Here is a 13,998-nt window from a genome sequence, read left to right as displayed (position 1 = left end):
TCATCACTAACCTAGACCAAATCGACAGCAACTGAACCGGCTCGAGTGTCGTAAAGGTGTTGCTCCTATATCACCAGGCACAACAGTGCCGGTGGCTACAATGGCGGCATTCCGGAGCTGGCAGTGGTTGGTCTTCGATGGCTAAATAGTGGAAGAGTTATACTCCGACTTGGACACTACCAGAGAATTTAATTTAAGATTAACTATCTCAAAAATAATATATTATTTTAATAGTTTAATATTTAATTTAATTTAATACTTATCTTAATAGTATTTTATTACTTTAATATTAAAGTGATTATCTTAATATTAAATTAAATTTATTGTTTATCTTGTAAATAAACGTTCTATTATTTTAATAAGATTTAATATTTAATATTTAATTTAATATTTATTTTGATAAATATTATATTAATTTAATATTATTGTGATTAAGTTTAATCATAGTTGAACTCTCTAAACTGTCCCCATATAAAAAGAGATTTGGGTCATTATTTTATACACACTTGAATTTAAGAGAAAGTTGTAGAGAGAAAATTCTCCGAAGAGATTATTTCAGAAAATTTCTAGAGATATTTTTCTTATTTACAATTTGACCCAAAAGTTAAGAGAAATTTCAAAATTACCCCACTGGTAATTTTTTTGAAAAAAAATTTGATTCAAAGCGAGCCCACACTCGATAAACGTGAGCTTAAGGATAGCAAAGAAGACTACTTAGTTGAAACGCTTATCCTAGATGAATAAAAAAGTTACAATTTTGATTAAGTGTTAATTACTTTAGATATCACAACCAAAATCTTGTTTAGTAAAAACTTTTAAAATATTGTTTTCCCTAAATTTATTTTCCACAGCATTTTTCAAACCCGTTTTTTCCAAGAATTTATCCCTTAAGATTTAAAATAATCATCCTGGTAACTCTAATTTTATTGGAATGTTTCATTGGGCCACTAAGGCTTCAAAGAGATGTGTTTCTCTATGTGTTCCACGAATCAAGTCAGTTCAAGTGCATCATCACAGGCTTTGATCCACGTCCTGTGACATTCTAACCCACCCATTCTCGCGATGCCCTCATCACGTACTCGAAATGACATTGGTTCAACTCGTCTCAAAATTGTCTCAATGCCTCGACCGATTCCCAACCATATTCTTTGTTGGGTAGTTTCTCCCCTCGAGACATTTGACTTAGCTTATGTCTCCACCATCATCTCACTCGAACTGTGTTGCTCTCTTGTACATCTCGATCGTAAGAGGCCACCGCTTTTACTAGTTGACTGCCTACAAACGTACCACCGCTCGTACTAGTTGACTGCCTACAAACGTTCTAACACCTTGAGTATGAATACTGCAACCAAATACAAAAGTTAGGCGAATTTTTGCTAGTATACAGGTTAGATTGTAATATGTTACAGCGAAGTAGGTAAGTATTTCGAGGATCGTACCCAAGGGAGGCAAAACTAAACTAATTCTAATTATTTACAATAGAGTGCATGCTCAAAACATCTAATTATTTACAATTTTTGTTCAATCGCCACAAGTGGTGAATTAAAAATCAAACTTCAGACGGTCAGTAACACCACCGAATGGTGTTTCATTGGTGTCTTTGACACTCAAAAATGTCTTTTTTTCATAACCAAAGTTTTGCGGGGCTCGCAAATAATAGAAAGATTACACCATTCTATGAAAGTTGCAAATTAGTTAGTATGATAATCTTTCGTCTCAATCACTTGGCACTTATACTCTCGTAATGGTTGCCTTTCCTTAAACCTAGACTCGAGCTTGACACATTTTAAAACTTTGGTTTCTTACTCAATGTCCATAGTTAATTCTCCCTGTCCTACGTCTATGGTGGCCCTAAATGTGGCTAAGAAAGGTCTCTCTAGGAGTATCAGAATTTCTAGATCCTCCTCGGAGTCAAGCATGATAAAGTCAAAAGGAAAAATGAATTGTTTAACCCTCACTAACACATCTTTGAGGAATCCTTTAGGATGTACTAAAGATCGGTAGACTAATTGCAAGGTGATTTCCGTTTCCTTAAGCTCTTCTAAACCTAACCTCCTATAAATTGACAATGGAATAAGGTTGATACTAGCTCCTTGGTCACACAGGGCCTTTCCGAAACTTACTCCTCCTATCCCAATGGGGATGGTAAAGCTAAAAGGGCTCCTTTAGTTTGGGAGGAACTCTTTTAGACACTATTGCGCTAACTTCTTTGTTAAATGCAAATTGCTCTCTTCTCTCTATTCTCCTACGATGAGACATTACTTCCCTGAGGAACTTAACATATTTGGGCATCTTCTCAAACACTTCTAATAAAGAAATATTCACATTCAATGCCTTAAAAAGCTTGAGGAAATCTACGAACTCCTCAACATCTCTCTTTTTCTTTTCCTCCAAGTAGCTCACAAAGAGTACGGGTTTTGAGCTAGGTAGTGGTGGTGGAAAGTGTCTATCCTCAGTTTCGACTTGTGTAGGTTCACTTTTGGTTTTTTCCTTCTCAGCAATTGTGCTCCAACACTATGAGTGTAAGTTCTCTCATCCTTATCACCTACTTCTTTCTCCCCATAATTTGGTCGGATAAGTTCCTTAACCACAACCCCGGATCTAACGGTGATTGCCTTTCCGTGCTCATTTCCTTCTCTCTTCAGATTATGTTCGATATTACTAGGTATGTTAGAGGCCAAGTTTTTTTGTAAAAATTGCAAAACTTGGTCCAATTGAATCCAAATTTGGCGCACATCAGTTTGCACTACATGCAAACCTTCTTGTAATTTACTCACCTTAATCGACAAATGGAGGGTCACTACTATAAGCTGGCTTCTTTTCTTGGTTTTGGGGTGCTCTAAAAAGTAATGGAGGTTGATTTGGTGCATTGGATTTTAGAGGGTTAGCGTTTTGGTTTCCTTGATTTGAAGGTCCTACTTAGTTCCCTCCCCACTTAAAGTTAAGATGATCACGCCATCTGGGGTTATAGGTGTTGGAATAAGGGTTATATCCTCTATTCCCTACATAATTAACCTCCATATAATTTCTCTCATCATCATGCCCTGTATTAAAATTGGTTAGATTAGGTTGATTTTGAACTTGCACCTTGGTCGTGTGCATCTCCAATAAGTTAATTATCTCGAGGACATGTTGATACTTATCCTCGCTAGTGACAGCATTTGCTGCTACTTGTTTGGCTCAATATATGAACCACTTAACCAACCACATGTAAGAGTTCACCACCATATCCTTAATGAGTTGGCAAGCCTTGGCGTAATTCTTTGACATGAATACTCCAGCGTATGCTCCATCAAGACTAGAGCATAAATTCCCATCAAATCCATTGTAGAAGACTTTAAGTTGCAGCCAATCTTGTAAACCATGGTACGGACACTTGAGCAACATCAATTTGAAGTGCTCTCAAGCCTCGTATAATGACTCTCCTTCCAATTGTCAAAAATTTGTAATGTCCATCCGAAGTTTCATCGTTTTGCTTGGTGGAAAATATTTTTCCAAATTTTTGCTCGCCTAGCTTATCCCAAGTGTTGATTGAATCTACTGGCTATGAATCTGACCACATAAAAGCATTGTCAGTAAGAGAGAAAGGGAATAGCCGAAAACAAATAGCATTATCAAATACCCTATTATACTTGAAAGTATCACAAATGGTTAGAAACTGCTAGAGGTGTTGATTGGGATCCTCATTCATTAAGCCTTGAAATTATTTTGGGTCATTGCCGGTTTAATTTCAAAGTTGTTAGCATTAATTGATGGTCGATTAATGCTGCCTCGAGCAACATCTAAATTGGGCATCGCATAGTCACGCAGAGTTCTTTGCTCTATGGGTAGTTGTGGTGGTTATTGAATTTCTCCTTGAGGATCTTCGATAGGTTGCTCTCATAGTGGAAATGGAATGTCTCTCATAAGTTATGCCCTTATTGTGTGTGTAATAATACATTTTGATTCTAGCTCAAATGATAAGACATCATTATCGATTCGAGTTATACAATGTTCCTACAAGCACAAGAGATTGAAGAAACTTAACTAAAATTTGAATAACATAAAAATAAATAGAAAATAATGTCGTATCTATAAATCCTACTTCGGCTACTTATCTCTACCTAAAAGTTTACACTAAAAATTGTCGAAACCATTTTCAAATCGAGTTTTGGAAAATGGGAATCGACTTTAAGAAAAATGAAAACGGGAGTCGCCACCAATCTTTTTAGGTGTGATTGGATCACCTTTAAAACATTTTGTTTTAAAAATCATTAGTTTTGGTCCACGAAATAAAAGAATGGGTTCGGGAGTCAGTTACGTACGAGGAAGGATTAGCACCCTCGTAACGCCCAAAAATTGGTACCTAATTGATTATCAAATGTCTTTAATGTCGGAAATTTAAAAAATTTTAAGATGTAATCCTCTTTAAAATACTTTGATTTTGAAAATTTGGGTTCACTCGTATCAAAACATTGACACTAAGTTAACCTTTTGGAAATCCCTATCTCGAAACGACAAATCGCCACATCCAATAAGTTAGGACACAACGCTTTGAAATTCCAAGACAGTTGCTCGTATTTTGAAAATCTTAAAAACTTAAAAGGGTACTTGACTATTCGAACTCAACGAGAAAAGTTGTAACCCAATAAGTTAGGGCACTACTTTTCTCGAAGCTTTCAAATACTAAGCATTGCCTTTTTTATTTTTATAAAACTTTTAAATATTGTTTTAAATGACCTTTTAGAGTGACAATTCTATATTACGAAACATAGATATTCAAATAGCTTATATTACAAAGTATTATAACACTTTATATAAATGCAATCACTATAAAGAGGGTAAATAGAATAATAAAAATAATCATGCTAAGCAAATAGGAATATACCCAAAAGAAAGCATAATAAATGCACTAATTATATACAATATATCATAAATAAAACTTTAAATAATATAAAAAACATGGTAAATATTAATGTGTAAAATATGTATGAGTAAAAATAGATGACATGCATAGCAAATGGATAAATAGAATCTACATAAAATATAAAATATACAATCCAATAATTTAATGTACGCATGAATGGATTAATAAATGAAATGATGCATTTAATACAATATATCAATGTATATAAAAATATGCATTTGAAAGTAAATTATAAACGTCTAAGATATTACATAACATATGAAATACATAACATAACAATAATACATTAATTCCAAAGTAAAAACAAATATTGTATAATAATAATAAAAACATAAGTTCTAAAAATATATGTATAATATAAACAATTGATAAATAGATTGAACATATAAAAAAATGTGATATTTAATAATAAATTTAAAATATAATAAAAAATATATTTATAAGAATAATAATTATATAAAAAATATAAAATATATTGGTTTAGAAAAATAATGTATAAAATATCAAATGTGTAAAAGAATTTATATTTATAATGAAATATATATACATGCATAGAAAATATATATTTGAAAATAAACTATATAAAAAGGTTAAATATTATGATATATAAAATACATGATCAAATGTATAAAAGATAGAAAAAATATACATATTTGAAAAATGGAGAAATTAAAATAAAAAAAGGGTTGAAAAACTAAGATAAACGAAAACTAAAATAAGAACAAACCACAAAGAGTAAGAACGCAAGAGGGAGAGAAATTTGAGTGAATGCTCTCAAGAATTCTTATTGCTTCCCAAAACTCCAGTCCTTTACAATGAAGGGAGAGGCCTCTATTTATAGGTGAGCCTCCCCAAATCCAACGGTACAGATCAATTACATCAACGGTTAAGATTAAAGGATATCTACAAATTAAATCTCCAAGATTACAAAATCATATCTTCTAAGATTGTATATCATATCTAATATTGCAATCATATCTAAGATTGTATCATATCTAAGATTGCAATCATATTTAAGATTGTATCGTATCTAAGATTGCATATCATTGAAGATTATATTTCCATATGAGTCAAGCTTGTAGATGGACCTTAAATCTTTTCAAGTAATGGGCCATTCCGATCGGGTCAAATTATATTTGTAATTCTGGACTGAACTTGGACTTCATTTTCTTTTTTTGGGGGGTTTATTATTTTAAATACTGAAATGGGCCGGGCAAAATTGAGTGTCTACAAAAATCACTTAATCTTAAATCGTCTTCCCCGAAAATAATGCCAAAAACTTGACCGGCTACTCGCATGTGCATTAAAACCTCTAATTTATGAAATAATTTTTAAAGTCCAGTTTTACTGCAAGCATACAACTCAGCTGTAATATTTATAGTGTTACAATGAAACACTAAAGTATTCCAAAGATCGAACCCAAAGAAAGAGGCGATTAAGCAATAACTAGCATACACAATAGAGGCTAAATGGCTACTAATACGATTTTATATTGTGGCGATCCATAAAAGATAAGTTTGCAAGAAAATAAAAGATTCCACTCTAGGGACTAAATTGTAAGAAATGTAAATTAGAGGGACTATCTAAAAAATGACCAATGGGGGTTGGTTGATGTGATTCACCAAGTCTCGGACTAGGGACATAAATTGCATAAATTACCAAGTGACTTCATTTTATCTTCCGATCTCATTTTTACTGACTTAGATGGGTTAGGTCCTGCTTATCTTCCGATCTCATCAATTAATCCGAGACTAACGAACGGGTGCGCGACAAGATTACCTTTTGATCTCACTTTATCTTAATTTTCTCTTAGGGGCATCACTACCTAAGTTCTTAATTCTATTCAAATTAGTCAAATTTGTTACGATTTAGTCCTTTATCTAAATATTTTAGTTTATCCACATCTCCATGAACCAACCTCCTTAAGGATTTAACTACACATGCTCAAAGTCAAGAAAAAAAAACATAATAATGGAAAACAAAGCTGCCATAAAAGTAAAACTTAAGAAAAATGTAAAAGTTGAGATTTTTATATAAGAAAACTTAAATAGCATGAAACCAAATAACAAAGAAATCTAAAGCAAGAAACATAAGGAACAAGCTTTAATAGATTTGAAGTGAAATAAACTGAAATACATTAAATTAAACCTTAAAAAGTCTTGAAAATAAAGTACAAGAACTGGAAATGTAAATAAACCTTAGCTACAGCGTTAACTAACTTAACAAACATAATGAACATCAAGAAAAAGAAGTAAATGCGAGAAAATAAACTCTAATCTAAGATAGAAGAAGAGAAAAAATAAAAACCCTAGAAAAGTGCAGAGAAAAAATAGAAAAAACCTAGAGAAAACTAAATCTAAAATTAAGCTAAATGTGTGTCTCTCCTCCTTGAAAATTTTTGGTTGTTTTGAAGGGTGTTCTGATGACTTTTTGATGCCAAATTTGCCCCTACAAGGGCCTTGTGTGATTGGTGGGTCAGGTAGACAATGGTTTCCTTTTTTGTCCAAGTTTGTCCCTATGATGAAGGCGATATCGCGATACCCAGAAGAGGATATCGCGATATCTTAGACAGAATCAAACTTGGAGGTCTTCCTTGAGAGGTGGATATTGTGATACCCAATGAGGATGTCGCGCTACCACTAAAGGGTATCCTTGGTCTTCTATATTGTCTGGGAGGTTGTGATTCTAAGGGTTAGATGTTCTTTCTCATTTTCGACGTCCAACATGTCCCTACATCACTCAAACACACGTTAGACCTCCCAATGACACTATCAGCCAATTTATGTAAAAAAATAGACAAAAACGAAAGATTTTCACTTATTATCCAAAAAATATAAAAATACAAAAATAAAAAAAAAACAAAGTTAAAAACTCTATCTTGCTCGAGAAAAAGCTCCTTAAATGTGTTAGAAAAGCCTAATTTGCCACATCAATTCGCGGCAGATCAAATATGTGCCAAATCCATATATTTGTACTTTCATACCATTGTTCCTTGCTTTATCTTACCATGCCCTTTTCATGATTTACCTTCTTTTTCCATCTCCAATACTTGTTTCTCATTTTTTCATTTTGTTCATTTATGACTTTCCCTTAATTATTCCTCTTACAGAGGGCTTTACATACAAAATATTTTTTGTTTTCCACATACTCTTCATATGGAGCTTTTCTTTCAGAATCTATTGAGCTAGGGTTTACAGGCATTTTCGAGGAATTTCTTATGCTTAGCCAAATCCTTATGTCTTACTCAACTGATTCTTACTCTTTGTGCATCACTTCCAATAACATCGTTCAATCATTGGAACCTCATCGGGTGAGATGTTACAGGTATTGTTCATATGGTCATTAATTTAGCACACAGTCTCAATTTGTTGCACAGTCCAAGAACACGACCCTATGACTTTAAGTTGAAAGTTTTGTATTTAGGTCCACAAGACTTCAGTTAGTTACACGGCCTAGCGACATGGCCATATGACTCCCTTTTACATGGTTTTAGCGTTTCACATGGTCTCGTGTGATCCCTTTTTGCTAAAATTTTCCTACTTTTTGCTAATTTTTCAATTAAGTCCTTATTTGATTCTAGGTTGGTTTGAGAACTTTTAAAAGCTCATTTAAGACTCAATTTTGTTTGTAAATCATGTTATACTTTGATTATGGAATGCTTTATTGTTTAATTGAATGTTTAAAGTCGAAATTATATGTGGCAAGTATTGTTAATTGTTGTAGCATCCTATAGCTTGAGTCCGACGACCTGATTGGGTGAGGAGTGTTATACATAGGCATGTCCCCTACAAGTCCTACGGCACCATCACTTAGCACCGGATCCTTAACTAACTTTTCAAGCTCATTATCAATACTAGGCATTCTATTTCTTGAGTAAACGGTCTATTCATTTGTATCGAATGCCTAGAAGTCCCCTGGCATCCATCATCATTGTTGTTGTTCTCACTAACTCCACTTGTTACATCATCCTCCCTTTCCAATACCTTCATTCTCAAATTGCTTTGTATCCCACCGCCAAACTCATTTTCCTTATTTGCTTGAGAGTTTAGTAATGAACCTTCCATTCTTTAAGCATTATCATTCATCTCTTTGTTATTAACTTTCTTCCCTTCACCACTCATTCCCACAGAAGAAAGCAACTCCAAATCACTCACACAACATTGGTTAATCATTGTTTTTTTCAAAAAAAACATTGGTTAATCACATTAGGATCGAACTCATTCACATGAATTGTGATTCACTTATTGCCAACTTGTAGTTTATTGTCCTCGTTAATATGATGAGAACAATCAGTAATAATTTGAAAATTATCCCTCACAAAAGAACTAGGGTAGGACATCCCACTATCATCTGATACAAATTCCCCCACTCTTGATAACATTTTGGAATGTGAGCGAATTCCATACATGAACTGGAATCCCCTTACATGTGAGCCACACTCTTCGGCTGCCAACTTTAATTTTTTCTAACCAATGTTGTTTCTGCATAAACCAAGTGTCTAGGATCTCCCATTGGTTTGCTAAGATGTGTTTTATCCTTTCTAACTCTCAAATATGAGTAGAATCATATATCTAGATAGTCTCATAACCGTTGCACCTCTTATGCATTTTAAAGAACTAGCTATTCAATTTTAAAGAATCTTCTACACTACCCCACCACACTTCTCAACAGTGTATGTAGTTCCTCCTCATCTATCTCTCTAGTAATACAAATTTCCATTTCAACTGGAAAAAGCATCCTTGAAACTTTCATCTATTTCTAAGATTTCGCCTAAATTATCTATCCTCCCACAAACACAACCTTGCCTCTCATCTCCTCTGAAACCTTGACTTTCTTTTTCCAGAATGTCAAACACGGTTTGAATTTCACTAAATTTACAACCAATCGATGATGAAACATCCAAATCTTTTCAATCTCTCAATAGCTCTCTTCACATCCTCTATACAACTTATCTAATGACCCAAATCTCTTGCCCACTTTATTCCTTTTATTTGGTACGAATGCACCCAAACATTCCCATGGTCGCTAAATCTTTGCTTTATCCATCGCAAGTTCAATCTCTTTGGCTGGTTACAAACAAATATCATCATACAACTTCTATTCATCTTGCCTACGAAATGACATCTCTGTTGAGGAAGAAGGATGGTAGAAGTACCAAAGCCAAAAAATATTTAAAATTTTTAAAATCTCATACAAGAAATTTTGTTAACTAATAATATTTGATAAAATTAAGTATATTTTAAAGAGAATTTAAAAAAAAAGACTTACAAAAATAAAGCATTTTTTTTGTTTACAAGAAAGAATGTTAATAGCTAGTCCTCAATTATTTTGATTAACAAATTTTTCTCTAAATTCTCCATGAATGTTAGTATTAAGGATCCTATTGATGCCTTGTGGTGATACATTAAGATGAACCGACCCTAAGGAATTATTTATTAGGTAATTAGCCATAAAATTTGCAACTTCATTTGCCTTTCTATGCGTTCTTAGCTAGTAGATCCCATGGTCAGCTTTTAAGCTCCAGGATACTCCTCACTGACTCTAAGCCTGCTCCGTCATCTATCACTCCTTTGAGCAATTTCACTATGGACGGGTTTTTGGATTCCACCAATAGTCTTGTGAAATCACAACTTCGTTCAATTTTAAGTCCATAAAAAAATCCCCCATCACTTAGCTTGAGTAACTAAGCATACTCCATTCTTGCTACAATAACCTTGTAACCAGATACCTTGTGGATGTCGAAAGAGTCCTAAAAATGCACTGAAACTTTTAGATTTAATTACTCTTCTGAGTTAAATTTAATCCATCCTTCAACAGGTGTTTCTAATGCAAGAAAAGTTTATATATAAATAATAACAAAATAAATATAAGCTCAAAAGACATTGTCACCTTTTCTACTACTACTTGCAAGTGTATGAGATTGTTGTCAAGTTATAAATTACAACAAAATAATTTGGTTGAAGGAAGTATTTGAGTTTTGAACCCACAAAGAGATTTGCAATTCCAAAATAATAAAATAAAAGATTCAACACAAGAATATAATTAAATTAATATTAATTAGCTAAGAAAAAATAAAATAATTATTAACAAAGTAAAAAATAAAAAAATAAAATAAAATATCTAATTTAGTAATTAAGTCTGCCATACAAAATAAGTAAAAGAAAAACAATTAACTAAATAAAATAAAATAACTAATTTAGTAATTAAGTTTGCAATGCAAAAGAAAAGTAGTGATGAAGTTTATCTTTAATTAATGGGATTTAATCATCTAATTCAATTATTATTAACTATAAGGTTCATAACTAAGATGACCATAAAGATGCTGGTACCTATGTTTGTGTATAGCTTACGAATCTTACCTTGGTGTATATCTTATAGGAAATAACTAAATCTGAAATCATTACTCTTATCAACCCCACTATCTAAGTTGGTTTATATCTTATAGGTAGGTCCATCGTGTATATTTTACTGGATTTAGATTAATTATAAAAAATGAATTTAACAACTAATCTTACCACTAATTTAAACTAATCTCTAACCTATGTTTGATCTGTAACCCTTAGTTTTCGATTTACTTCACCACTACTTCAATGGTTAATTTATAACAAATTAATTTATAACAAACATTGAAACAAAAAACAAGAATAATGAAAAAATTCTTAATAATAATTGCAAAGCGATTGAGAGAAAAGAAATTCTTTTTGAATAAATGCAACTACAATCTCAATCCAAGCATTGTTTCGAAAAATGTTAGCACAACCACTACAATTAATTTGAAAGAAAACTAAAGGAGAAAAATCAATAAAAGCAAAGAATACTTAAAACCTAATTAAATAAGTTTTTTCTCTCAAAGCTAAGACCAAAAGCTGACTATTTATAGCATTATATTAACCTATTAGAGCTTCATTTGAATTGGGTACGATGAAATGAAATCGAGTGCGAAAAAATGACAAAACGACGTGGTGACCTTGTGTGGTGGAACAACATGCCACGGGTTGTGGTATAGCATGCCGCGGTGCGCACGTTGCTTCGATAAATCTACGATTTTTTCTTCATTTTTCAGCTTCCATTTTGCTTCCACTCGTATTCGAATTAGCTTATCATGCAAAATTGGACCTAATTCAAGTCTTATTAAAATATCTATTACTTAAAATAACTAAAAATTAACTTAAAACAACTAAAAATAATATAAAACATAAATATGATCCAATGCATGAAATCTACTCTAATTATAAAACTAAACACAATATTTTACTTAAGAACTTATATAAATGTAAGTGAAAAAGAGTAAAAATATATCTATATGATGAGGACTCATCAGGTTCCTATCAAATATGTTCCACTCACCTTTATCGGATTTTATCCTCTTGTTGTGAGCTAAATTGAGACTATTAGCCCATACGAAAAATTGCATCACAACATCAATAGAGTTGAAGGTACATGCATTAAATATTACATAGTTTCCATATTTCCATATTTTCTAGCACATTATGTCAAAATGAATACCCTATTCAGTATCTCGACAAATCAACTATAAAGTAATCAAATTTTTGGTGTAACCATTCATTCGATGATAAAAAGAAAAATTAATTATCAAACCAATCTCTACCCTGCCTACCCACTCATGCTTCATGGTAGCACAATCTCCACTGTATGGAGTTTGCTTTAAAAGCATGACCACAAATATCACAGGCTTTTATGTCCAATATTTTAATTTTGTATCTTTAGCTGTTGGTGAGTAGCTTAGTTTGTACCAATAACGAAAGAAAACTTACTAACTTATTGTGAGACTTTTAACATTCATATAGTTGACCAACTTCCTTATTTCGATTATCATTACTCTTTGAATAAGGCTTTGTGGGCTATAAAACTGGAGAAAGTACAATTAAGGGACATTTCCACAAGCATTTATTCGAATAGACCATCGTGAGGGCTAGTGGCAGGGCCAAAAAAAAGTTTTTTGGGGTCGGAATTAAATTGTATATTTTTACAATAGTAAAAAATGTAATTTCACCATTTTAATAGTGTTTATAATTTTTAAAGGATTCAAACAAATTTTTATTATTGTGGATTTTAATAGTGTTTATAATTTTTAACTCATGGTCGAAGTATCTATGAACTCTTCCCGAATAGTTAATAGGGTATTCATTACTCAAATCATCATCATTTAATATCTCAATTTACAACAATTTTTATCATGAATTCATTTATTCAAACATATGGCAACATCAATCATCTCATTTTATATTCAATTTCATATTTATATAAAAATACACATTTTCACAAATATTCAATTTAGACCACAATAATTATTAACCAATCCAATTCATCTCATTTAAACAAGGGATTTCTCATTTAAACAAGGGATCTTACCTTAAATTCTTACCATACACAAATAAGACAGCATGCACTAATTACAAATTAGTTCAGATTAGTTCAAAATTTTCCCAATTTGGGCCCTATTGCACAAAATCATCAATTGACTTTACAATTTAGTCGTTTATCAATTCTAAACTTAAAATATATTAAATTGGTCCCTAAAACTTCATCTATTCAACAATGGTGACATCTTCAAAATTACAAGAAAATGACTAAATTGAACTAACCAAATTGAGCTTGATAAATAGAAACCCTTGTGTTGTGCATTCTCCCCCTATTTCTCTTAGTTTCAAAATGTGAAAATGAAAAAAGATAATATGTTTTCTCTTTTCCATTCACCAATTTTTCATCTTTCTTTAATTTTTATTTTATTTTATAATTTTAATTTGTTTAATGATTTATAATATAATATATGTACATATAAACTTTATTAACCATCCATAGGTTAGAAACTTAGTGTATAATTTCTATTTTAATCCCTCAATTTAAGTTCTAATTATAACTCTATAGTGAATTGTTGTAACACTTCTATCCTGTCTCCGTTGTTAGATTAGGGTTATCGAATGTTATTGAGCAAAACAGAACATTTAACTACTCAATAGACATAATTTTTCAACTAAACACTAGCATTTTCCAAATAATTTAATTCATAGCATACATACACAAATAGGCCTTAAATCGAGCATAGACGGACCTAAAAATAGTTTGAGAAC

The sequence above is a fragment of the Gossypium hirsutum genome, chromosome A04, assembly GCF_007990345.1.
Source record: "Gossypium hirsutum isolate 1008001.06 chromosome A04, Gossypium_hirsutum_v2.1, whole genome shotgun sequence".
NCBI lineage: Eukaryota > Viridiplantae > Streptophyta > Magnoliopsida > Malvales > Malvaceae > Gossypium > Gossypium hirsutum.
Note: the sequence above shows the minus strand (reverse complement) of the source record.